The sequence below is a fragment of the Bacillus rossius genome, unplaced genomic scaffold (assembly GCF_032445375.1).
Source record: "Bacillus rossius redtenbacheri isolate Brsri unplaced genomic scaffold, Brsri_v3 Brsri_v3_scf307, whole genome shotgun sequence".
NCBI lineage: Eukaryota > Metazoa > Arthropoda > Insecta > Phasmatodea > Bacillidae > Bacillus > Bacillus rossius.
The window spans coordinates 13,336-38,213 of NW_026962489.1; the positions used below are offsets into that span (position 1 = coordinate 13,336).

At 45.4% G+C, this 24,878-nt stretch overlaps 5 non-coding genes and 7 pseudogenes across 5 annotated transcripts; all 12 read left to right on the forward strand.

Moving 5' to 3' along the window:
* The first annotated feature begins 2,813 nt into the window (after positions 1-2,813).
* Positions 2,814-2,990, forward strand: LOC134544158 (U2 spliceosomal RNA; annotated as a pseudogene).
* A 656-nt stretch (positions 2,991-3,646) lies between these two features.
* LOC134544168 (U2 spliceosomal RNA) lies at positions 3,647-3,811 on the forward strand (annotated as a pseudogene).
* A 410-nt stretch (positions 3,812-4,221) lies between these two features.
* Positions 4,222-4,414, forward strand: LOC134544172 (U2 spliceosomal RNA). Its single transcript, XR_010077566.1, has one exon. It is a non-coding gene; the product is annotated as a U2 spliceosomal RNA (small nuclear RNA).
* A 656-nt stretch (positions 4,415-5,070) lies between these two features.
* Positions 5,071-5,235, forward strand: LOC134544169 (U2 spliceosomal RNA; annotated as a pseudogene).
* Positions 5,236-5,645: 410 nt separating this feature from the next.
* LOC134544173 (U2 spliceosomal RNA) lies at positions 5,646-5,838 on the forward strand. The gene has a single exon (XR_010077567.1). It is a non-coding gene; the product is annotated as a U2 spliceosomal RNA (small nuclear RNA).
* A 656-nt stretch (positions 5,839-6,494) lies between these two features.
* Positions 6,495-6,659, forward strand: LOC134544170 (U2 spliceosomal RNA; annotated as a pseudogene).
* A 410-nt stretch (positions 6,660-7,069) lies between these two features.
* Positions 7,070-7,262, forward strand: LOC134544174 (U2 spliceosomal RNA). The gene has a single exon (XR_010077568.1). It is a non-coding gene; the product is annotated as a U2 spliceosomal RNA (small nuclear RNA).
* A 656-nt stretch (positions 7,263-7,918) lies between these two features.
* On the forward strand, positions 7,919-8,083 carry LOC134544171 (U2 spliceosomal RNA; annotated as a pseudogene).
* A 410-nt stretch (positions 8,084-8,493) lies between these two features.
* LOC134544161 (U2 spliceosomal RNA) lies at positions 8,494-8,684 on the forward strand. Its single transcript, XR_010077562.1, has one exon. It is a non-coding gene; the product is annotated as a U2 spliceosomal RNA (small nuclear RNA).
* A 10,871-nt stretch (positions 8,685-19,555) lies between these two features.
* On the forward strand, positions 19,556-19,734 carry LOC134544159 (U2 spliceosomal RNA; annotated as a pseudogene).
* A 656-nt stretch (positions 19,735-20,390) lies between these two features.
* On the forward strand, positions 20,391-20,554 carry LOC134544163 (U2 spliceosomal RNA; annotated as a pseudogene).
* Positions 20,555-20,965: 411 nt separating this feature from the next.
* Positions 20,966-21,156, forward strand: LOC134544162 (U2 spliceosomal RNA). The gene has a single exon (XR_010077563.1). It is a non-coding gene; the product is annotated as a U2 spliceosomal RNA (small nuclear RNA).
* Positions 21,157-24,878: the final 3,722 nt, after the last annotated feature.

Sequence of the window (24,878 nt, forward strand, 5' to 3'; positions counted from 1 at the left end):
GCCACCCCACTACAACACAACACCTAACTTACAATTAAAATAGAGCCACACACATTTAATAACAATAATTTTCCCATGACCTTGTAAACTTAATAGCACATCTGCCTCCACTATCATAAACTACAATAAAAAAAAATATAATAAAAACAAATGCAACACCAGTCACCTAATATAATGCACTCCCCATAGAGCCACATGTATTCAATAACTTAATAGTTCCCTGACATTGAAAACTTTCCTAACATTCCTGGCTCCACCGCCATAACGTACAAATAAAAATAACAGCAACAACAGTCACCTAAAATAAATCACTCCTCGGTTTAATAATAACAAACTTCTTCTAATACCATATATACAAACCACTAGTCAAAATAGCACACTTTTAACCTCTAACTTATTAATTAAAATGCCACACAATAACCCAAGCACTTGTAACTCTTAGTAAACATCACCACAAAACTAATTACACATGTATGACCCGCCTTACTCTCAATATTGTTAAACTCACCTAAACCCACCCGTCGTAACATCACTCCCCAGTTTAATGATTTCTTTTCTCCCATCCCCAATAATAACAATTAACCTGAATCTCCCCCTCTCAACACACCTCAATCTGCCTCTGCTTCTAAAATAGTCATGCATCATTTAATAGCCACCTCACCACAACACAACACCTAATTCACAATTAAAATAGAGCCATATACATTTAATAACAATAATTCCTCCCTGACCAAGAACACCTGCCTTACACTGCCATAAAATACAAGTATAAAACAACAGCAACACATGGCACCTAAATAAATCACCCCTCGGTTTAATAATTTCAAACTTTTCTAATCCTATATACAAAAACCACTAGTAAAATAGCACACTTTTAACTTCTGACTTACTAAATCAAATGCCACATAATATCCCAAACACTTGTAACAAATAGTAAACACTACCACACAACTAAATACATTTGAACATCCTACCTAACACTCAATACAGTAAAATTCACCTAAACCACCCATCGTAGCATCACTTTCAAAACTAATGACTTTCTCCTCTCCCCAATAATAACAATAACATTCAACACAAAACAACCCCTTTCAATAAACTGCACTCTGATTTTCCCTGGTAAACAATATTATCTAAGTAGTCTAAAACAATAATTTCTTTTAATTTGTTATTATTTGTTTATTTCTGAACAGCTTGCCCCCTCCATCTGAGATATTTTAAGTTTGTGGGTGTTAGACACCTTGTGTAGTTTATTAAAACTTATGTATTCTCCAATGATGTTACTTAAGTTTTGCAGGTGTTAGACACCTTGTTTTCCATCAATACTCTGCACAATGTCTAATATTTAAAAGTTTTCAGCCCAGAGCTTCACTCCACATATAACATCATTACTTGAAATATCTTAAGTTTGCAGGTGTTAGACACCTTGAATAACGCTTCGTGCGAGCTCTTCTAGCAAAAAGTTAATTTTTTATTTTTTTTCTCTACCCCCTAATAATTTCAATAATTTTCTTTTTCAGTGCTATGTATGTTTCTCTTTTCTCTTACAGGTTTGATCATTATTTAAGTTTGTGAGGGTTAGACCCTTTGTATAATTTTTATTTCTCTGCTGTGTATCTTCATTCATTTCCTTTCCCAAGTGTAACATGAAGTATTTAAGGCATGCTTAGATTTGCAAAGTTGAAGGCCAGTGCCAAAGTCTGTTCTCAACCTTAACTTCTACTTCTCAACAGCAATAACTGAATGCTTGTTTACAAGATTTATCCTTGCATTGGCTACTATGCCAATTTAACATCTAGCATCTGTGGTAGGAAGGCCCCCAAGTGTGTGTGCGGGACTGACCTGAGGTGACTGGGTAATAAGGGTCTGTCATGAGCAGGCCTTTAGTGACCATAAGGCTGCCACCCTTTTTACTTTCAATTTATCTGGTGCTTGTTCTTTGTAATAATGCATGGCCACAACAACTGGCACTTCTACATTAATGTTTAAATTCACTCCCCTAATTATCATAAATCTTAAAGAGGCGTGGGAAATACACCCCTGCCCAGGCCTGGTCTTGCACACAATAGGGATTGTGCACAAACTGTAGGCCAGCATTCAGAACCTAATTACAGTCAGGTTAACCACTAGGCTCCCGCCCTCATCGTGTCACTCCTCGGAGTGGTGAGGTGGGAGTGGGGGGGGGGGGGGCCACGGCGTATAGGGCCGTACCCTGGCTGGGGCAGCACCGCGTCGTGGCTTGTAGGGACTTCAATACCTTCTGGAAACATGTTTGGTTGGTCTCTCTGAGGCCGGTCAAATGTGCATGTCCTAATAGCTTGTTAGGAGAGCAGTATGGAGGCACTGTGATGTAGAGGGTGGGGGGCAGCCATAGCTGGGTTTCTTTGGGGCAGGCAGCCTGCCCACTAAAATTAAAATATCTTAAGTAACTTCAGGAGGGGCTACTCCCCAGGGTAAACTTAGTTATGGTAAAAGTGCATATGTGTGTTTAATTATTTAAGGACCGCGGGGAGCTAGGCTCCTTGTTCGATGAATATTTTATATCTTAAGAGGGTTTTTGTTTTTTTTTTCTTGCAACAGACTAGTTCTGTTTTAACATAACTTCTTTTAGTCTAGTTAGTGACTTGCGGGGACTAGTTCCCCTTTTAACGTAACTTCCTACCTCCCGCCTTTAAGGGAGGGAACCGGCCCCAGGGGCACGGTGGGTTTAGTTTCACTTTAATTCTCCCATAATCTTTGGTTTCTCCGGGCGCTAGGTGCCCCTTTTTCCATTTCCTAATATGTGTTTTTAATATTGTAAAGGGTTTTGAGATATTGCTAATAAATTGCTTTCATATCTGTTCTTATCAGCTTAATATCTGATACGTCCTGCATCGCAGGACCAGAATATTAAACTGATTTTTGGAACAGGGCGGAGTGCTAGGGGCTTGCCCCACCTCCGCCGCGGGTTGGCCCGGTATTGCAGTACCACCGGGATCGGCCCACCACAAAATGTAATAAACTTTAAGTTTGTTTTAAATGTAATAAACATTGTTACCAACTTGTAAGAATGGATGATAGTGAAAAATTGATTGTTGTAATGTAATGTGCCCAAGTGCAGAGACAATACAGAAAAGTCGTGTGTACATTCAACAAATGAAGAGGAAGAGAAAGCTGATCCAGTAGGTGCTGCCAGGGGCGGCCGAACAGGAACTACAAGGATGCCCAAGGGACGAACTTGGAATGCGAGAACATGTAGGAACTTAGCAATTTTGTGTGCAGAATAATAGGAATTAATTATTTTATTTTATCATACAATGTAGTGCTTGTTGTGAATGTTTAATAAATTTAGCTGTGTGAGAAAAAATTCAATATAATTAACAATTAGGCAGTGTTAAATGATAATAATGATGATGTATTGAAAATGTATTTTGTCATGTCGATGCGTGAGTTTATGTAAGTGTGTGGTTAAGGCTTGTTGTGAAACCTTTTATTACTATTATTGTTATTCATTACTCATGTTAATATTTGTATGAATTGTATTGACTTTTTTTTATCTGTTGAACTACATGTGTTTGGTTAATGGAGTTTTACAATGTGCAATATTAATTTTGATGTGTATTTTAAGGGATGTTTCTCGGCCTTTCGGCTAAGATCAGAGTGTAGTATCGCTTCTCGGCCTTTTGGCTAAGATCGAAGTGTAGTATCTGCGATTCTTCTACACTTTGTCTTGGCAGCATTTTTTGTGACGGATTGCCCCCGGACCTGGTCCGGGGAGTGCGATTGACCCTGCTGGCCACTGCCTAGTGCATGCCAGCATGGGGGCACATTGCTTAGGCAACGTTAAATATCTGTTTAGATAAAATTATATTGACAATTAAAATGTAATGTATAAAGTCAACTCTCCCATGAGAATCATTCTTGCCTTATTGAAACTGCAGTTAATCTAAGGGACCAGCTTGTGCTGCAGCAAGTGGAAAGTACGGTAATTGTAAGAGCGTTGTTATGGATATACCAAGTTTTTTGTTTATTGCTGGTGAATAGTGATTCATTTGGATTGTAATACCTCGTGTCACTGTATTGAAGATATTATCAATGTACAGACCATGCTTGTGCATGTGTGGTGTAGAGTATGACGGCTCGTCGAAAGTGTACAGTCGTTTATGGAAGTCAGTAGACCTTGTTATAGCATTTGATTTAGTAATAGGGAGCCCATATAGCTCCTGGTTCATTAGGATTGTTATCGCTTCTCGGCCTTTTGGCTAAGATCAAAGTGTAGTATCTGTTCTTATCAGCTTAATATCTGATACGTCCTGCATCGCAGGACCAGAATATTAAACTGATTTTTGGAACAGGGCGGAGTGCTAGGGGCTTGCCCCACCTCCGCCGCGGGTTGGCCCGGTATTGCAGTACCACCGGGATCGGCCCACCACAAAATGTAATAAACTTTAAGTTTGTTTTAAATGTAATAAACATTGTTACCAACTTGTAAGAATGGATGATAGTGAAAAATTGATTGTTGTAATGTAATGTGCCCAAGTGCAGAGACAATACAGAAAAGTCGTGTGTACATTCAACAAATGAAGAGGAAGAGAAAGCTGATCCAGTAGGTGCTGCCAGGGGCGGCCGAACAGGAACTACAAGGATGCCCAAGGGACGAACTTGGAATGCGAGAACATGTAGGAACTTAGCAATTTTGTGTGCAGAATAATAGGAATTAATTATTTTATTTTATCATACAATGTAGTGCTTGTTGTGAATGTTTAATAAATTTAGCTGTGTGAGAAAAAATTCAATATAATTAACAATTAGGCAGTGTTAAATGATAATAATGATGATGTATTGAAAATGTATTTTGTCATGTCGATGCGTGAGTTTATGTAAGTGTGTGGTTAAGGCTTGTTGTGAAACCTTTTATTACTATTATTGTTATTCATTACTCATGTTAATATTTGTATGAATTGTATTGACTTTTTTTTATCTGTTGAACTACATGTGTTTGGTTAATGGAGTTTTACAATGTGCAATATTAATTTTGATGTGTATTTTAAGGGATGTTTCTCGGCCTTTCGGCTAAGATCAGAGTGTAGTATCGCTTCTCGGCCTTTTGGCTAAGATCGAAGTGTAGTATCTGCGATTCTTCTACACTTTGTCTTGGCAGCATTTTTTGTGACGGATTGCCCCCGGACCTGGTCCGGGGAGTGCGATTGACCCTGCTGGCCACTGCCTAGTGCATGCCAGCATGGGGGCACATTGCTTAGGCAACGTTAAATATCTGTTTAGATAAAATTATATTGACAATTAAAATGTAATGTATAAAGTCAACTCTCCCATGAGAATCATTCTTGCCTTATTGAAACTGCAGTTAATCTAAGGGACCAGCTTGTGCTGCAGCAAGTGGAAAGTACGGTAATTGTAAGAGCGTTGTTATGGATATACCAAGTTTTTTGTTTATTGCTGGTGAATAGTGATTCATTTGGATTGTAATACCTCGTGTCACTGTATTGAAGATATTATCAATGTACAGACCATGCTTGTGCATGTGTGGTGTAGAGTATGACGGCTCGTCGAAAGTGTACAGTCGTTTATGGAAGTCAGTAGACCTTGTTATAGCATTTGATTTAGTAATAGGGAGCCCATATAGCTCCTGGTTCATTAGGATTGTTATCGCTTCTCGGCCTTTTGGCTAAGATCAAAGTGTAGTATCTGTTCTTATCAGCTTAATATCTGATACGTCCTGCATCGCAGGACCAGAATATTAAACTGATTTTTGGAACAGGGCGGAGTGCTAGGGGCTTGCCCCACCTCCGCCGCGGGTTGGCCCGGTATTGCAGTACCACCGGGATCGGCCCACCACAAAATGTAATAAACTTTAAGTTTGTTTTAAATGTAATAAACATTGTTACCAACTTGTAAGAATGGATGATAGTGAAAAATTGATTGTTGTAATGTAATGTGCCCAAGTGCAGAGACAATACAGAAAAGTCGTGTGTACATTCAACAAATGAAGAGGAAGAGAAAGCTGATCCAGTAGGTGCTGCCAGGGGCGGCCGAACAGGAACTACAAGGATGCCCAAGGGACGAACTTGGAATGCGAGAACATGTAGGAACTTAGCAATTTTGTGTGCAGAATAATAGGAATTAATTATTTTATTTTATCATACAATGTAGTGCTTGTTGTGAATGTTTAATAAATTTAGCTGTGTGAGAAAAAATTCAATATAATTAACAATTAGGCAGTGTTAAATGATAATAATGATGATGTATTGAAAATGTATTTTGTCATGTCGATGCGTGAGTTTATGTAAGTGTGTGGTTAAGGCTTGTTGTGAAACCTTTTATTACTATTATTGTTATTCATTACTCATGTTAATATTTGTATGAATTGTATTGACTTTTTTTTATCTGTTGAACTACATGTGTTTGGTTAATGGAGTTTTACAATGTGCAATATTAATTTTGATGTGTATTTTAAGGGATGTTTCTCGGCCTTTCGGCTAAGATCAGAGTGTAGTATCGCTTCTCGGCCTTTTGGCTAAGATCGAAGTGTAGTATCTGCGATTCTTCTACACTTTGTCTTGGCAGCATTTTTTGTGACGGATTGCCCCCGGACCTGGTCCGGGGAGTGCGATTGACCCTGCTGGCCACTGCCTAGTGCATGCCAGCATGGGGGCACATTGCTTAGGCAACGTTAAATATCTGTTTAGATAAAATTATATTGACAATTAAAATGTAATGTATAAAGTCAACTCTCCCATGAGAATCATTCTTGCCTTATTGAAACTGCAGTTAATCTAAGGGACCAGCTTGTGCTGCAGCAAGTGGAAAGTACGGTAATTGTAAGAGCGTTGTTATGGATATACCAAGTTTTTTGTTTATTGCTGGTGAATAGTGATTCATTTGGATTGTAATACCTCGTGTCACTGTATTGAAGATATTATCAATGTACAGACCATGCTTGTGCATGTGTGGTGTAGAGTATGACGGCTCGTCGAAAGTGTACAGTCGTTTATGGAAGTCAGTAGACCTTGTTATAGCATTTGATTTAGTAATAGGGAGCCCATATAGCTCCTGGTTCATTAGGATTGTTATCGCTTCTCGGCCTTTTGGCTAAGATCAAAGTGTAGTATCTGTTCTTATCAGCTTAATATCTGATACGTCCTGCATCGCAGGACCAGAATATTAAACTGATTTTTGGAACAGGGCGGAGTGCTAGGGGCTTGCCCCACCTCCGCCGCGGGTTGGCCCGGTATTGCAGTACCACCGGGATCGGCCCACCACAAAATGTAATAAACTTTAAGTTTGTTTTAAATGTAATAAACATTGTTACCAACTTGTAAGAATGGATGATAGTGAAAAATTGATTGTTGTAATGTAATGTGCCCAAGTGCAGAGACAATACAGAAAAGTCGTGTGTACATTCAACAAATGAAGAGGAAGAGAAAGCTGATCCAGTAGGTGCTGCCAGGGGCGGCCGAACAGGAACTACAAGGATGCCCAAGGGACGAACTTGGAATGCGAGAACATGTAGGAACTTAGCAATTTTGTGTGCAGAATAATAGGAATTAATTATTTTATTTTATCATACAATGTAGTGCTTGTTGTGAATGTTTAATAAATTTAGCTGTGTGAGAAAAAATTCAATATAATTAACAATTAGGCAGTGTTAAATGATAATAATGATGATGTATTGAAAATGTATTTTGTCATGTCGATGCGTGAGTTTATGTAAGTGTGTGGTTAAGGCTTGTTGTGAAACCTTTTATTACTATTATTGTTATTCATTACTCATGTTAATATTTGTATGAATTGTATTGACTTTTTTTTATCTGTTGAACTACATGTGTTTGGTTAATGGAGTTTTACAATGTGCAATATTAATTTTGATGTGTATTTTAAGGGATGTTTCTCGGCCTTTCGGCTAAGATCAGAGTGTAGTATCGCTTCTCGGCCTTTTGGCTAAGATCGAAGTGTAGTATCTGCGATTCTTCTACACTTTGTCTTGGCAGCATTTTTTGTGACGGATTGCCCCCGGACCTGGTCCGGGGAGTGCGATTGACCCTGCTGGCCACTGCCTAGTGCATGCCAGCATGGGGGCACATTGCTTAGGCAACGTTAAATATCTGTTTAGATAAAATTATATTGACAATTAAAATGTAATGTATAAAGTCAACTCTCCCATGAGAATCATTCTTGCCTTATTGAAACTGCAGTTAATCTAAGGGACCAGCTTGTGCTGCAGCAAGTGGAAAGTACGGTAATTGTAAGAGCGTTGTTATGGATATACCAAGTTTTTTGTTTATTGCTGGTGAATAGTGATTCATTTGGATTGTAATACCTCGTGTCACTGTATTGAAGATATTATCAATGTACAGACCATGCTTGTGCATGTGTGGTGTAGAGTATGACGGCTCGTCGAAAGTGTACAGTCGTTTATGGAAGTCAGTAGACCTTGTTATAGCATTTGATTTAGTAATAGGGAGCCCATATAGCTCCTGGTTCATTAGGATTGTTATCGCTTCTCGGCCTTTTGGCTAAGATCAAAGTGTAGTATCTGTTCTTATCAGCTTAATGATCTAGCCCCGAGAAGTGATTAGTTAAATAACTGTGCTCAAGAAAAGATCGTCGCAGAGGTGTTCGTGCTGTATTCACTCCGGCACGAAACGACCATACTTCCAGCAGTTCCGAGGATGGATCGACTGCTGCTGCGCCTAGGGAGGACATGGGGAACTACATGGAGATAAGGTAGGTGGTAGTCTGGCACTTGTGTTTTGTTTTTAAGTAAGTTCTTGTGGCCATCTTGTTTATTTACTTGTTTTCTTTCTGCAAGCTTTCGGCCATCTTGCATTAATTATTTGAATTTCTATTTGTCTGGCCATTTGTTGTTTGTTTATTTGAATTAAATTCGTTAATCGCGGCCATCTTTTATTGCAAACATTTAAAGTTTAACTGTTACATTTAATTTGTTAATATCTGCATAGCTTTTTGTACCTGTTAAAGTAAAGTAACTACCTATCTCGCCTTTAATTTTCCAAGTGCCAAACTATCACCTAGTAATTCCTGCAACTCAGTGTTTTGTTATGTAAGCCCCATTTCAGGTTCCCGACTGTAACTTGCATTCGTGACTCGTAGCTTTTACTGTTCACCCAAAATAATTTTGTTTATTTAAATTCTTTTTCAGTAATACATTTTTCCGAATAATATTTAGTTGCTTTTCATATATATATTAAATTAGAGTCAATCTTTTTACTGCAGTTCCTATATTTAAATAACCACATTTAATTAATACCTGTACTTGATCTTGCTGTTTAACATTTAACTTCTACCCACAGTCTCGCCCTTGTGTTTGAATTTTTTAGCTCGGGCAAATACCACATTTAATTTTTCCTCAATTTAACTAATACCTTCAAGGCGAGTCGCGTAACTACAGTCGAAGATCGTCGCCCCTAAAGGCCTTTGGAACCCCTTCCCAAGTGTATCTTGTTTTTCTTGAGCCTGTGTAATTGTTTTTGTCCTGTCTCCTGACTGTGTGTGTTCAATGGCCGACAGTCCCTTGTGAATAATCTGTGTGCATCCTATAGTTTCTGTTAAGTTTTTGCCTGTCTCTCAATTTTCCCATATTAATAATTCAATTGTTCAACATTTAAAGTAATTTCTGTATTTATTTTGGCTTAAATTCACTTTGCTCGCGATAATTATATTGCCTTGTGCCCAGGCATATCTAGTGTAATCGTGTTTAATTCTGATTTGAATTCATAACTAGGGGCAGTAAATAATTCCATATTCAGAGATTTAATTTTTCCCATTAATAGTTTCAGTGTATTTTGTCTGCTTAACTTTAAATTCAGTTTTTCGCGACCTCGTGGTTGAGTTATTTAGCGAGGTCGGTCGCCATTTTTCAACTTCCTTCTTCTTCACAGATGCTTCGCATGTGACTTCCTGTTCGTGTCCATGGATATGCACACCAGGGGTTGAGTGTTGTGTTTGTCTTGTGTTTATTGTAATTGTTCAGTGACTTGTTTTTGTGCTTGAATCCGCCATATTGCTTTCTTTCGAATTAGCTAAAATAAATTAAAGTACTATTTATTTCTATATTTACCTTGCTGATTAAATACGCCATATTGTTTTCAGAGTAACTATTAATTGGTAATTAAAGTAATACTTATTGAATATATCTATCTATTATTATTATAATATTTATTTAATTAATTGAATATTCCTTAATTTTCTTGCAGATTTAATATATTTACCTTTTCATTTTTATCCATAGTAATTAACCAATACATCTCAAATCTTGCTGTTGAATCTTTTAACTTAATTCCATTTACATTCTTATAGCATCACCTCAACCATATTTATTTAATTAATTAGTTTCAAGCACCTGTACCTGTCTTATTTGTTTGTATATTTTGTTTCCTTTGTAGTGCTGATCGGTAAGTGAGTAACTGTCTCTTGTCTGTGTTGTGCTAGTATTTGTGTTGCGACTTTTGTAAGTGTTCTGTTGTTGTGTTTTGCTCCTTCCAGCACTCTAGTGTACTTGTGTTGTAAGGCCCAGCCCTTGACACATTTGTACACCCCCCTAGTGTTCCAGAAACCTAGGGCACAACCAGTGACCTTGTAGTGTCTTGAGCCGCCTGTGTAGTTCTTCTCAGGACAGCGAACTGCTCCAGAAGCGGTCGTCGCTTGTCTGTTTACAGCTGCCCAGGAGAAGAGTGCCTGACTCTTAGCCCGGCACTCGGCTTGCCGCTGCACCCCCGGATTTGACTGTTGCTTCTTGGTTTACCAAGTAGCAGCCCCACCGATTGTGACTTGTGATATTTTCTTTTTAGTGGCCTGTACCTGATTAGTTTTAAGTAGAGTTTTATTTACCTTTCAGAGTTTATACTTTAGTAGAGTTCTATATATTGTTAGGTGGTTAATTGTTATATTTTCAGAGTCTATTGTTTCCTTATTTTTCAGGGTACTCTATACATACCCTTAGTGTTATCTTGTTATAAGAGTTTGTATATATTGTTCTTTTACAGATCTAGTTGTTTGCTGCTGTGCGGCTGTGTTGTTCTCTTTTTGTTAGTGTAAGTGTTTTTCAGGATGCCCGTGCGTCCCAGCTTCGTGGCGTTGCCGGCCCCAGAGGAGATCCAGTGCCCTGCGTGTGTGCGGCTTCAGCAGTTCGGGTCTGTCTTCGGACGACTGGCTGATCTGGCGGCGCATGTGCGCCGGGCGCATGACTCTGCGGGGCTATGGTTTCGCTGTGAGATTTGTAGGCCGCACGAAGAGATCCGGTCCCTGAGGGCAGCAAGGCTGCATTTTGAGACGGTGCACCCGGGCCGGGGCATCGAGCCGGCGCTGCCGGAGGCGGATGGTACGGACTCGGATCTCGCGTCTGATGATGAGGAGGAGGATGAGAGGGTTGCCGTTCGGGAGATGGTGTCCTTGGTGCGTGACCCGGGTGAGCCGGGGTGCCTGCGCGTGCCGGTGCCACTACCGGCCGAGTTGACGTGCATCCTCTGTGGGACGCATGGCTTCGGGCTGAGGATCCGGGGGCGGTATTCAGCATGGTCGGACATGTGGAAGCACATGAAGCGACACCACCCAGAGGTGACTGCGGTGGAGTTCCGCTGCAGGTTCTGTGCTTCCGCATTTTCGGGCGCTGGATATCCGCTGAGGGTGGCTCAGAACCACGTTGCCAACGTCCACAGAGCTGAGGTGCGGAGACTCGCGGCACGCCAGGCGCGAGAGGCAGGCCTGGGCGCGCCAGCACGGACTCCACCTGCTCGTGTGGCCCGGCGGGAGGCACGGCGCTCCTCAGATGAAGACGCTGATGATCCGCAGCCCCGGCCGTTGCCGCCGCGGCTGCCGTCTCCGGTGCCTGGTCCCTCCCACCGTCTCTCTCCGCCTGCACGAGAGGAAGGCCAGGAGACATGTGTTGTTTTGCCCCCCAGGAAGAAGAGACGGACATCACCTGGACCCGTCACGCCGGCGCGCGACGATGCAACGGGGAGGGAGGCTTTGTTTCTGTGCCGCAGGAAGAAGCTGTCACTGTCGCTCCGCACGACACCCCTCCCTGGATCACCGGCACCCAAAGGGACTCCGGCACCTGCGCTCCCGCAGGTGACCACCAACGAGGAGGAGGCGGCCCAGCTTCTGTCCAGAATGCTGCCGCTGCACCCGAGGCCATCACCAGGCCCGGCGTGCCGTCCCTCCTATACCGAACGGGAGGATGTCCCAGCGCCGGCGCCGGAGCAGGAGTGCATCGGAGTAGAGGAGGAGAGAGGAGAGGGTCTGCCACCCAGGGACTGGCAGACCGGAGATGCCCCCAGTATGTCTCCTGGGGGAAGCACACCTGAGCAGCGGACTGCACCGGAGTTGCACGTGGTGCCAGCCCACCTCATCAGGTTCCCACTCCTGCACTCGGAGGGAGGAACCCAAACTGATCCAGACCATGATGAGGAGCTGCCAGGAAGATGTGAGATGGGGACGCAGACGGAGGATGACGTCGCCCCAGAGCAGGAGGCTGCCGACGCGGCGGTGCAGGCGGAGGTGCCGGCGCCGGTGGAGCCAACTGTGGGCGTGGTCGGGGGGAGGGTGCGGCCTCCCCCGGCCGCGCGGGAGCTGTCTGGTCCTGGCGTGGGGCTGCCCACCCAGAATGCCCGGGAGGTACGAGAGGAGGTCCCCCGGGCGCGTCACGGCCAGCAGCCCAGGGAGAACCGCCACCAGGTCCGAGGACGCCCAGCAGAGGCGGCAGACCACCAGTCCGCCTCGGAAGACGAAGGAGAAGACGGCGAACCCGAGGTCCGGCCCAGCCAAGTCCAGCTGGAGTGGATGGCTCGGATCTCGGCAGCCGAGGAAGACTGGGAATCCCTGGAGCACGTCTGCGACGAGTACACGGAGTTTGTCGTCGCCCTCAAGGTACGAGAAGAAGAGGGGGGCGCGGCACGTGCTCCAGGGGGTGGCGAAGGAGCGAGGGGTGGCCGGAGAGGGCCCGGCAACCCCGCCCGCCAGCGCAGGCGGCGGCCGGCATTTGCATTTGACGGGGAGGCCGCCGCCAAGATCCAGAAATTGTACAGGGCCAACCCCAAGAAGGCGATGCAGGAGATCCTGGAAACAGAGTCTCCCTATTGCCGGATTGCGGGAGCCCGCCTGCAGGACCACTTCACAGAGACATTCTCAGACCATGGCTACGAAGTGGGTCCCACGCCTGCAGGTTGCGCACTGGCACACGATGATCCGACAGAGGAGGAAGTGGACGAGCTGGCCAGACCATTCACCACCAGGGAGGTCGCGAAGAAGCTCGCCCGCACCAAGAACACGGCACCTGGGCAGGATGGCATCAGGTACAATTTGTTGAAGAGGGCTGACCCAGGTTGCCACGTGCTTGCGGCCCTCTACACCGCAGTGCACGCCCACAATCGTGTCCCCGGATCGTGGAAGAGGTCCAACACGGTCCTCATCTACAAGGATGGCGACAAGGACGTCCCAGACAACTGGCGTCCGATTGCGCTCAGCACCACCATTTCCAAGCTGTTCCTGTCGGTGGTCGCTGCCCGCCTGGGCGCGTGGGCTGCCCGGACGGGGCGCATCTCCAAGCAGCAGAAGGGCTTCATGGAGTACGAGGGCTGCTTGGAGCACAACTTTGTCCTGCAGTCCATCCTGGATGACTGCAGGGCGAAGAAACGCGAGGTCGCCATCGCCTGGCTGGATCTCGCCAACGCGTTCGGGTCCATCCCGCACGCGTACATCCAGCACTCGCTCACAGAGATGAGGGTACCCGAGACGCTGCGTGCCCTCATCGCGGACCTGTACCACGGCGGGACGACACGGGTCCGTTCCGAGGATGGCTTCACGGAGGAGATCCCGATCCGTGCTGGCGTCCGTCAGGGCTGTCCCCTCAGCCCCATTCTCTTCAACCTCAGCATGGAGGCAGTGCTGAGGACGGCCGCCAGAAGGGAGGAAGAGTTGGGCTACTCTGTCCTCGAGCACCACCACGCCATCCTCGCCTACGCAGATGACATCGTCCTCATCGGGCGGGACCCCGAGAGCCTGCAGACCCTGCTGGATGGGGTCAACGAGGCCGGTAACTGGGCCGGCTTGCGCTTCAAGCCCAGAAAATGCGCATCACTTCACATAGACTGCAGGACCGGTCGCCGGGTGATGCGCCAGCCTGGAGCGCAACCTGGGGTGCAACCCACCGTGATGCAGGTTGCCGGGGTCCCGATCGCCGCACTCGCTGAGGGCGACACGTATCGTCACCTGGGTGTTCCGACAGGTTACCGGAATGCCCAGTCGCCCGAGCAAGAAGTGGAAGCCATGGGGGCAGATCTCGACAAGATCCACGCCAGTCTCCTCGCCCCCTGGCAGAAGATCAACGCAGTCTCGACATTCCTCCAGTCGAGGCTGCAATTCATCTTGAGGGGAGGCCGCGTCAGGAAAGCTGTGGTGACGCGGTTCGACAAGAAGATGAAGAAGTACTGCAAGGAGTGGATGCACCTCCCCTTGCGTGCCACTCCGCTCATCGTCCACGCCCCAACGCATGAGGGGGGAGCTGGTCTCCTCCCACTCGCAGACATGTGTGACTTGGCCACGGTCACGCATGGCTACAGGCTCCTGACGTGCAAGGACCCTGACGTAAAAGACTTGGCGTGGGCCAGCTTGTTCCAGACAACAAAGCAGAAGCTGGGCAAGCAGGAAATTTCGAAAGATGACATGGTGGGGTTCCTCAACGGGGAGACCGAGGGCGAGTTCAACCGTGATGGTGGCGCCCTGGGGAACCACTGGACCTTCACACGAAGTGCAGGAAGGCGCCTCAAGAAGAGCACAGGAACGAAATGGCGCTGGAGTGAGGAGCTCCAGGAGGTCCAGATGGAAATCCCCGCACCTGAAAGTGCCGCGGGCCGCATCCTGGTCGGTCCCGGGGCACGCTCCCAAGTCTACCGGCGTCTGGCCACGGCCCGGCGCCAGGAGTACAGAAGGAGACTCGTGGCCCTTCCAGATCAGGGGAAGGCCATGGAACCGGTCTCCCGGAACCCCGCCAGCTCCCACTTCCTCCGGGATGGCAAGTTTACTCGCTTCGCAGAATGGCGCTTCATTCACAGGGCACGTCTCAACGTGGTGCCCCTGAATGGAGCTCTGCGAGGACCAGCGAGGAACAAGATGTGCCGGCGGTGTCTTCACCCCAACGAGACGCTGCCGCACGTCCTCAACCACTGCGGCCGCCACTCCGCCGCCTGGCAGCACCGCCACAACTCGGTGCTGCACAGGCTGGCCGCTGCCATCCCGAGGGACCCGGGCGTGGAGGTGCGGGTGAACCGTGCCGTGCCCCACACCGGGTCCTTGCTCCGTCCTGACCTGGTGGTCGTGGACGAGCCCAGGAAGAAGATCTCCATAGTGGATGTCGCGGTCCCGTTCGAGAACCGGAGCCAGGCTTTGGATCTCGTGCGGACCACAAAGACGACGAAATACCAGGGGTTGGCAGACACACTGACTGCGCAGGGCTACACAGTTTTCAACGAGGCCCTCGTTGTCGGGTCCCTCGGATCCTGGGACCCGTGCAACGACTACGTCCTCCAGCAGTTACGTGTCCGCTGGAGGTACGCACGGAAGATGCGGCACCTCATGGTGTCTGACGTCATCAGGTGGTCCCGTGACATCTACACCGAGCACGTCACGGGCCACCGTCAGTACCAGGTGGAGGCGCCGCCTGCCAACCCGCAACCAGTCCCAGACCAGGCCCCCGCAGTCCGGGGTCGTGGCCGTGGGAGAGGACAAGGTGGTCGTCGACCAAGGGGCAGACCAGGACCACAACCATGATGTGGGCCCCGGGCGCTGGAGCCGCGGTGCCCGCAACACCGTGGTTCGTGCCCCAACAATCGGCCACTCGGCGCCGCACCGCTGGGGGCACCAGCCCCCCACCGTTGGACCACCGGTGGAAGGGGGGGACCTGAGAGCCCCCCCGACGAAAACAGAAGTGCTGCCGGAGCGCACCAGCGCTCCACCGTTGGACCACCGGTGGAAGGGGAGGGACGCAGGTGCCCTCCCCGCTGAACACAGAAGTAGATGGCCATGGAGGCACCAGCCTCCCACCGTTGGATCACCGGTGGAAGGGGGGGACTTGTGAGCCCCTCTGCAGAAAACTGAAGCAGAGGCCCGAGTGCCCCAGCACTCCGCCGCGGGATCAGCGTGGGAGCAGGGTGCCTGTCCGGGCCCTGTCGTGTGCCAATGTGTGTTTGTGTGCGGACGTCTAAGTGTTGGACCGATAATGTTGTGGTTGGACCCCTAGATTTAGTTGACGAGGACGCTTTTGCCCCCCACCCTACCAGGAAGTATCAATCATGCCTGAATGCCATCATTGTTCACACTTGCAATCTCCACCACGCAATAATAATATCTACCTATTTTACACCACAGTTAAATTTGCCACTGTTCCTGCTTCCACAATAGTCATGCACCATTAATAGCCACCCCAGCACAACACCACACCTAACTCACAATTAAAATAGAGCCACACACGTTTAATAACAATAATTTCCCTATGAATTTGTAAACTTAATAGCACATATGCAGCCACTGCCATAAAAAAGAAATAAAACACCAGTCACCTAATATAATGCACTCCCCATAGAGCCACATGCGGTCACTAACTATAATTCCCCCTGACATTGTAAACTTTCCTAACATTTTTGTCTCCAGCACAATAACGTACAATTAATATAACAGCAACAACAGACACCTAAAATAAATCACTCCTCGGTTTAATAATAACAAACTTCTTCTAATACCATATATACAAACCACTAGTCAAAATAGCACACTTTCAACCTCTAACTTATTAATTAAAATGCCACACAATAACCCAAGCACTTGTAACTCTTAGTAAACATCACCACAAAACTAATTACACATGTATGACCCGCCTTACTCTCAATATTGTTAAACTCACCTAAACCCACCCGTCGTAACATCACTCCCCAGTTTAATGATTTATTTTCTCCCATCCCCAATAATAACAATTAACCTGAATCTCCCCCTCTCAACACACTTCAATCTGCCTCTGCTTCTAAAATAGTCATGCATCATTAGCAGCCACCTCACCACAACTCAACACCTAAATCACAATTAAAATAGAGCCATATGCATTTAATTACAATAATTCCCCCCTGACCTAGTGCACCTGCTTAACACTGCCATAAAACACAAATATAAAACAACAGCATCACCAGACACCTAAATAAATCACCCCTCAGTTCAATAATTTCAAACTTCTTCTAATCCCATATACAAAAACCACTAGTAAAATAGCACACTTTTAACCTCTGACTTACTAAATCAAATGCCAAATAATATCCCAAACACTTGTAACAAATAGTAAACACTACCACACAACTAATTACATTTGAACATCCTACCTAACACACAATACAGTAAAATTCACCTAAACCACCCATCGTAGCATCACTTTCAAAACTAATGACTTTCTCCTCTCCCCAATAATAAAAACAACATTCAACCTAAAACAACCCCTTTCAAGAAACTGCAATCTAATTTTCCCTGGTAAACAATACTATCTAAATAGTCTAAAACAATCATTTCTTTTAAATTGTTATTATTTGTTACTTCTGAACAGCTTGCCCCCTCCATCTGAGATATTTTAAGTTTGTGGGTGTTAGACACCTTGTGTAGTTTATTAAAACTTATGTATTCTACAATGATGTTACTTAAGGTTTGCAGGTGTTAGACACCTTGTTTTCCATCAATACTCTGCACAATGTCTAATATTTAAAAGTTTTCAGCCCAGAGCTTCACTCCACATATAACATCATTACTTGAAATATCTTAAGTTTGCAGGTGTTAGACACCTTGTATAACGCTTCGTGCGAGCTCTTCTAGCAAAAATTTAATTTTTTTATTTTTTTATTTTTCATTAATTTTCTTTTTCAGTGCTATGTATGTTTCTCTTTTCTCTTACAGGTTTGATCATTATTTAAGTTTGTGAGGGTTTAGACCCTCTGTATAATTTTTATTTCTCTGCTGTGTATCTTCATTCATTTCCTTTCCCAAGTGTAACATGAAGTATTTAAGGCATGCTTAGATTTGCAAAGTTGAAGGCCAGTGCCAAAGTCTGTTCTCAACCTTAACTTCTACTTCTCAACAGCAATAACTGAAGCTTGTTTACAAGATTTATCCTTGCATTGGCTACTATGCCAATTTAACATCTAGCATCTGTGGTAGGAAGGCCCCCAAGTGTGTGTGCGGGACTGACCTGAGGTGACTGGGTGGTAAGGGTCTGTCATGAGCAGGCCTTTAGTGCCCCTAAGGCTGCCACCCTTTTTACTTTCAATTTATCTGGTGCTTGTTCTTTGTAATAATGCATGGCCACAACAACTGGCACTTCTACACTTAATGTTTAAATTCACTCCCCTAACTATCATAAATCTTAAAGAGGAGTGGGAAATACACCCCTGCCCAGGCCTGGTCTTGCACACAACAGGGATTGTGCACAAACTGTAGGCCCAGCATTCAGAACCTAATTACAGTCAGGTTACCATTAGGCTCCCGCCCTCATCGTGTCATTCCTCGGAGTGATGCGGTGGGGCGGGGGGGCCACGGCGTATAGGGCCGTACCCTGGCTGGGGCGGCACCGCGTCGTGGCTTGTAGGGACTTCAATACCTTCTGGTGTCCATGTTTGGTTGGTCTCTCTGAGGCCGGCCAAGTGTGCATGCCCTAATAGCTTGTTAGGAGAGCAGTATGGAGGCACTGTGATGTAGAGGGTGGGGGGCAGCATAGCTGGGTTTCTTTGGGGCAGGCAGCCTGCCGCAGCCTGCCCATTAAACTAAAATATCTTAAGTAACTTCAGGAGGGGCTACTCCCCGGAGTAAATTTAGTTGTGGTAAAAGTGCATATGTGTGTTTAATTATTTAAGGACCGCGGGGAGCTAGGCTCCTTGTTCGTGAATATTTTTATATCTTAAGAGGGTTTTTGTTTTCTTTTCTTGCAACAGACTAGTTCTGTTTTAACGTAACTTCTTTCTTTTAGTCCTAGTTAGTGACTTGCGGGGACTAGTTCCCCTTTTAACGTAACTTCTTACCTCCCGCCTTTGAGGGAGGGAACCGGCCCCCAGGGGCACCGGTGGGATTAGTTTCACTTTAATTCTCCCATAATCTTTGGTTTTCCGGGCGCTAGGTGCCCCTTTTTCCATTTCCTAATATGTGTTTTTAATATTGTAAAGGGTTTTGAGATATTGCTAATAAATAGCTTTCAAAATCTGTTCTTATCAGCTTAATGGTGTGACAACTGTTATGCTGGGGGAACAGAATGCACAGAATTTGTCGACCATATGGTTGTGGGAGGGCCTGGTCCCGCCTTCACAATCACTGGCCCCCCGAGTACGTCGGTGGCTTGGCTTCAGTGGTGGAGGTTGGTGGACCGGGGTGGCACCCACAGTCATATGGGAGAGAGATTCTGCTACACTTTGCCTTAGCAAACATTTTTTTGTGACGGATTTGCAGGTTTGCACCCCCGACCAGTTCGGGGGAGTTGTATTGTCTCCTGCTGGCCACTGCCTAGTGCATGCCAGCAGCGAACATTGCTTAGGCAACCCTAAAAAAATCTGTTCTTATCAGCTTAATATCTGATACGTCCTGCATCGCAGGACCAGAATATTAAACTGATTTTTGGAACAGGGCGGAGTGCTAGGGGGCTTGCCCCACCTCCGCCGCGGGTTGGCCCGGTATTGCAGTACCACCGGGATCGGCCCACCACAAATGTAATAAACTTTAAGTTTGTTTTAAATGTAATAAACATTGTTACCAACTTGTAAGAATGGATGATAGTGAAAAATTGATTGTTGTAATGTAATGTGCCCAAGTGCAGAGACAATACAGAAAAGTCGTGTGTACATTCAACAAATGAAGAGGAAGAGAAAGCCTGATCCAGTAGGTGCTGCCAGGGGCGGCCGAACAGGAACTACAAGGATGCCCAAGGGACGAACTTGGAATGCGAGAACATGTAGGAACTTAGCAATTTTGTGTGCAGAATAATAGGAATTAATTATTTTATTTTATCATACAATGTAGTGCTTGTTGTGAATGTTTAATAAATTTAGCTGTGTGAGAAAAAATTCAATATAATTAACAATTAGGCAGTGTTAAATGATAATAATGATGATGTATTGAAAATGTATTTTGTCATGTCGATGCGTGAGTTTATGTAAGTGTGTGGTTAAGGCTTGTTGTGAAACCTTTTATTACTATTATTGTTATTCATTACTCATGTTAATATTTGTATGAATTGTATTGACTTTTTTTTATCTGTTGAACTACATGTGTTTGGTTAATGGAGTTTTACAATGTGCAATATTAATTTTGATGTGTATTTTAAGGGATGTTTCTCGGCCTTTCGGCTAAGATCAGAGTGTAGTATCGCTTCTCGGCCTTTTGGCTAAGATCGAAGTGTAGTATCTGCGATTCTTCTACACTTTGTCTTGGCAGCATTTTTTTGTGACGGATTGCCCCCGACCTGGTCCGGGGAGTGCGATTGACCCTGCTGGCCACTGCCTAGTGCATGCCAGCATGGGGGCACATTGCTTAGGCAACGTTAATATCTGTTTAGATAAAATTATATTGACAATTAAAATGTAATGTATAAAGTCAACTCTCCCATGAGAATCATTCTTGCCTTATTGAAACTGCAGTTAATCTAAGGGACCAGCTTGTGCTGCAGCAAGTGGAAAGTACGGTAATTGTAAGAGCGTTGTTATGGATATACCAAGTTTTTTGTTTATTGCTGGTGAATAGTGATTCATTTGGATTGTAATACCTCGTGTCACTGTATTGAAGATATTATCAATGTACAGACCCATGCTTGTGCATGTGTGGTGTAGAGTATGACGGCTCGTCGAAAGTGTACAGTCGTTTATGGAAGTCAGTAGACCTTGTTATAGCATTTGATTTAGTAATAGGGAGCCCATATAGCTCCTGGTTCATTAGGATTGTTATCGCTTCTCGGCCTTTTGGCTAAGATCAAAGTGTAGTATCTGTTCTTATCAGCTTAATGATCTAGCCCCGAGAAGTGATTAGTTAAATAACTGTGCTCAAGAAAAGATCGTCGCAGAGGTGTTCGTGCTGTATTCACTCCGGCACGAAACGACCATACTTCCAGCAGTTCCGAGGATGGATCGACTGCTGCTGCGCCTAGGGAGGACATGGGGAACTACATGGAGATAAGGTAGGTGGTAGTCTGGCACTTGTGTTTTGTTTTTAAGTAAGTTCTTGTGGCCATCTTGTTTATTTACTTGTTTTCTTTCTGCAAGCTTTCGGCCATCTTGCATTAATTATTTGAATTTCTATTTGTCTGGGCCATTTGTTGTTTGTTTATTTGAATTAAATTCGTTAATCGCGGCCATCTTTTATTGCAAACATTTAAGTTTAACTGTTACATTTAATTTGTTAATATCTGCATAGCTTTTTGTACCTGTTAAAGTAAAGTAACTACCTATCTCGCCTTTAATTTTCCAAGTGCCAAACTATCACCTAGTAATTCCTGCAACTCAGTGTTTTGTTATGTAAGCCCCATTTCAGGTTCCCGACTGTAACTTGCATTCGTGACTCGTAGCTTTTACTGTTCACCCAAAATAATTTTGTTTATTTAAATTCTTTTTCAGTAATACATTTTTCCGAATAATATTTAGTTGCTTTTCATATATATATTAAATTAGAGTCAATCTTTTTACTGCAGTTCCTATATTTAAATAACCACATTAATTAATACCTGTACTTGATCTTGCTGTTTAACATTAACTTCTACCCACAGTCTCGCCCTTGTGTTTGAATTTTTTAGCTCGGGGCAAATACCACATTTAATTTTTCCCTCAATTTAACTAATACCTTCAAGGCGAGTCGCGTAACTACAGTCGAAGATCGTCGCCCCTAAAGGCCTTTGGAACCCCTTCCCAAGTGTATCTTGTTTTTCTTGAGCCTGTGTAATTGTTTTTTGTCCTGTCTCCTGACTGTGTGTGTTCAATGGCCGACAGTCCCTTGTGAATAATCTGTGTGCATCCTATAGTTTCTGTTAAGTTTTTGCCTGTCTCTCAATTTTCCCATATTAATAATTCAATTGTTCAACATTTAAAGTAATTTCTGTATTTATTTTGGCTTAAATTCACTTTGCTCGCGATAATTATATTGCCTTGTGCCCAGGCATATCTAGTGTAATCGTGTTTAATTCTGATTTGAATTCATAACTAGGGGCAGTAAATAATTCCATATTCAGAGATTTAATTTTTCCCATTAATAGTTTCAGTGTATTCTTGTCTGCTTAACTTTAAATTCAGTTTTTCGCGACCTCGTGGTTGAGTTATTTAGCGAGGTCGGTCGCCATTTTTCAACTTCCTTCTTCTTCACAGATGCTTCGCATGTGACTTCCTGTTCGTGTCCATGGATATGCACACCAAGGGGTTGAGTGTTGTGTTTGTCTTGTGTTTATTGTAATTGTTCAGTGACTTGTTTTTGTGCTTGAATCCGCCATATTGCTTTCTTTCGAATTAGCTAAAATAAATTAAAGTACTATTTATTTCTAATTTACCTTGCTGATTAAATACGCCATATTGTTTTCAGAGTAACTATTAATTGGTAATTAAAGTAATACTTATTGAATATATCTATCTATTATTATTATAATATTTATTTAATTAATTGAATATTCCTTAATTTTCTTGCAGATTTAATATATTTACCTTTTCATTTTTATCCATAGTAATTAACCAATACATCTCAAATCTTGCTGTTGAATCTTTTAACTTAATTCCATTTACATTCTTATAGCATCACCTCAACCATATTTATTTAATTAATTAGTTTCAAGCACCTGTACCTGTCTTATTTGTTTGTATATTTTGTTTCCTTTGTAGTGCTGATCGGTAAGTGAGTAACTGTCTCTTGTCTGTGTTGTGCTAGTATTTGTGTTTGCGACTTTTGTAAGTGTTCTGTTGTTGTGTTTTGCTCCTTCCAGCACTCTAGTGTACTTGTGTTGTAAGGCCCAGCCCTTGACACATTTGTACACCCCCCTAGTGTTCCAGAAACCTAGGGCACAACCAGTGACCTTGTAGTGTCTTGAGCCGCCTGTGTAGTTCTTCTCAGGACAGCGAACTGCTCCAGAAGCGGTCGTTCGCTTGTCTGTTTACAGCTGCCCAGGAGAAGAGTGCCTGACTCTTAGCCCGGCACTCGGCTTGCCGCTGCACCCCCGGATTTGACTGTTGCTTCTTGGTTTACCAAGTAGCAGCCCCACCGATTGTGACTTGTGATATTTTCTTTTTAGTGGCCTGTACCTGATTAGTTTTAAGTAGAGTTTTATTTACCTTTCAGAGTTTATACTTTAGTAGAGTTCTATATATTGTTAGGTGGTTAATTGTTATATTTTCAGAGTCTATTGTTTCCTTATTTTTCAGGGTACTCTATACATACCCTTAGTGTTATCTTGTTATAAGAGTTTGTATATATTGTTCTTTTACAGATCTAGTTGTTTGCTGCTGTGCGGCTGTGTTGTTCTCTTTTTGTTAGTGTAAGTGTTTTTCAGGATGCCCGTGCGTCCCAGCTTCGTGGCGTTGCCGGCCCCAGAGGAGATCCAGTGCCCTGCGTGTGTGCGGCTTCAGCAGTTCGGGTCTGTCTTCGGACGACTGGCTGATCTGGCGGCGCATGTGCGCCGGGCGCATGACTCTGCGGGGCTATGGTTTCGCTGTGAGATTTGTAGGCCGCACGAAGAGATCCGGTCCCTGAGGGCAGCAAGGCTGCATTTTGAGACGGTGCACCCGGGCCGGGGCATCGAGCCGGCGCTGCCGGAGGCGGATGGTACGGACTCGGATCTCGCGTCTGATGATGAGGAGGAGGATGAGAGGGTTGCCGTTCGGGAGATGGTGTCCTTGGTGCGTGACCCGGGTGAGCCCGGGGTGCCTGCGCGTGCCGGTGCCACTACCGGCCGAGTTGACGTGCATCCTCTGTGGGACGCATGGCTTCGGGCTGAGGATCCGGGGGCGGTATTCAGCATGGTCGGACATGTGGAAGCACATGAAGCGACACCACCCAGAGGTGACTGCGGTGGAGTTCCGCTGCAGGTTCTGTGCTTCCGCATTTTCGGGCGCTGGATATCCGCTGAGGGTGGCTCAGAACCACGTTGCCAACGTCCACAGAGCTGAGGTGCGGAGACTCGCGGCACGCCAGGCGCGAGAGGCAGGCCTGGGCGCGCCAGCACGGACTCCACCTGCTCGTGTGGCCCGGCGGGAGGCACGGCGCTCCTCAGATGAAGACGCTGATGATCCGCAGCCCCGGCCGTTGCCGCCGCGGCTGCCGTCTCCGGTGCCTGGTCCCTCCCACCGTCTCTCTCCGCCTGCACGAGAGGAAGGCCAGGAGACATGTGTTGTTTTGCCCCCCAGGAAGAAGAGACGGACATCACCTGGACCCGTCACGCCGGCGCGCGACGATGCAACGGGGAGGGAGGCTTTGTTTCTGTGCCGCAGGAAGAAGCTGTCACTGTCGCTCCGCACGACACCCCTCCCTGGATCACCGGCACCCAAAGGGACTCCGGCACCTGCGCTCCCGCAGGTGACCACCAACGAGGAGGAGGCGGCCCAGCTTCTGTCCAGAATGCTGCCGCTGCACCCGAGGCCATCACCAGGCCCGGCGTGCCGTCCCTCCTATACCGAACGGGAGGATGTCCCAGCGCCGGCGCCGGAGCAGGAGTGCATCGGAGTAGAGGAGGAGAGAGGAGAGGGTCTGCCACCCAGGGACTGGCAGACCGGAGATGCCCCCAGTAATGTCTCCTGGGGGAAGCACACCTGAGCAGCGGACTGCACCGGAGTTGCACGTGGTGCCAGCCCACCTCATCAGGTTCCCACTCCTGCACTCGGAGGGAGGAA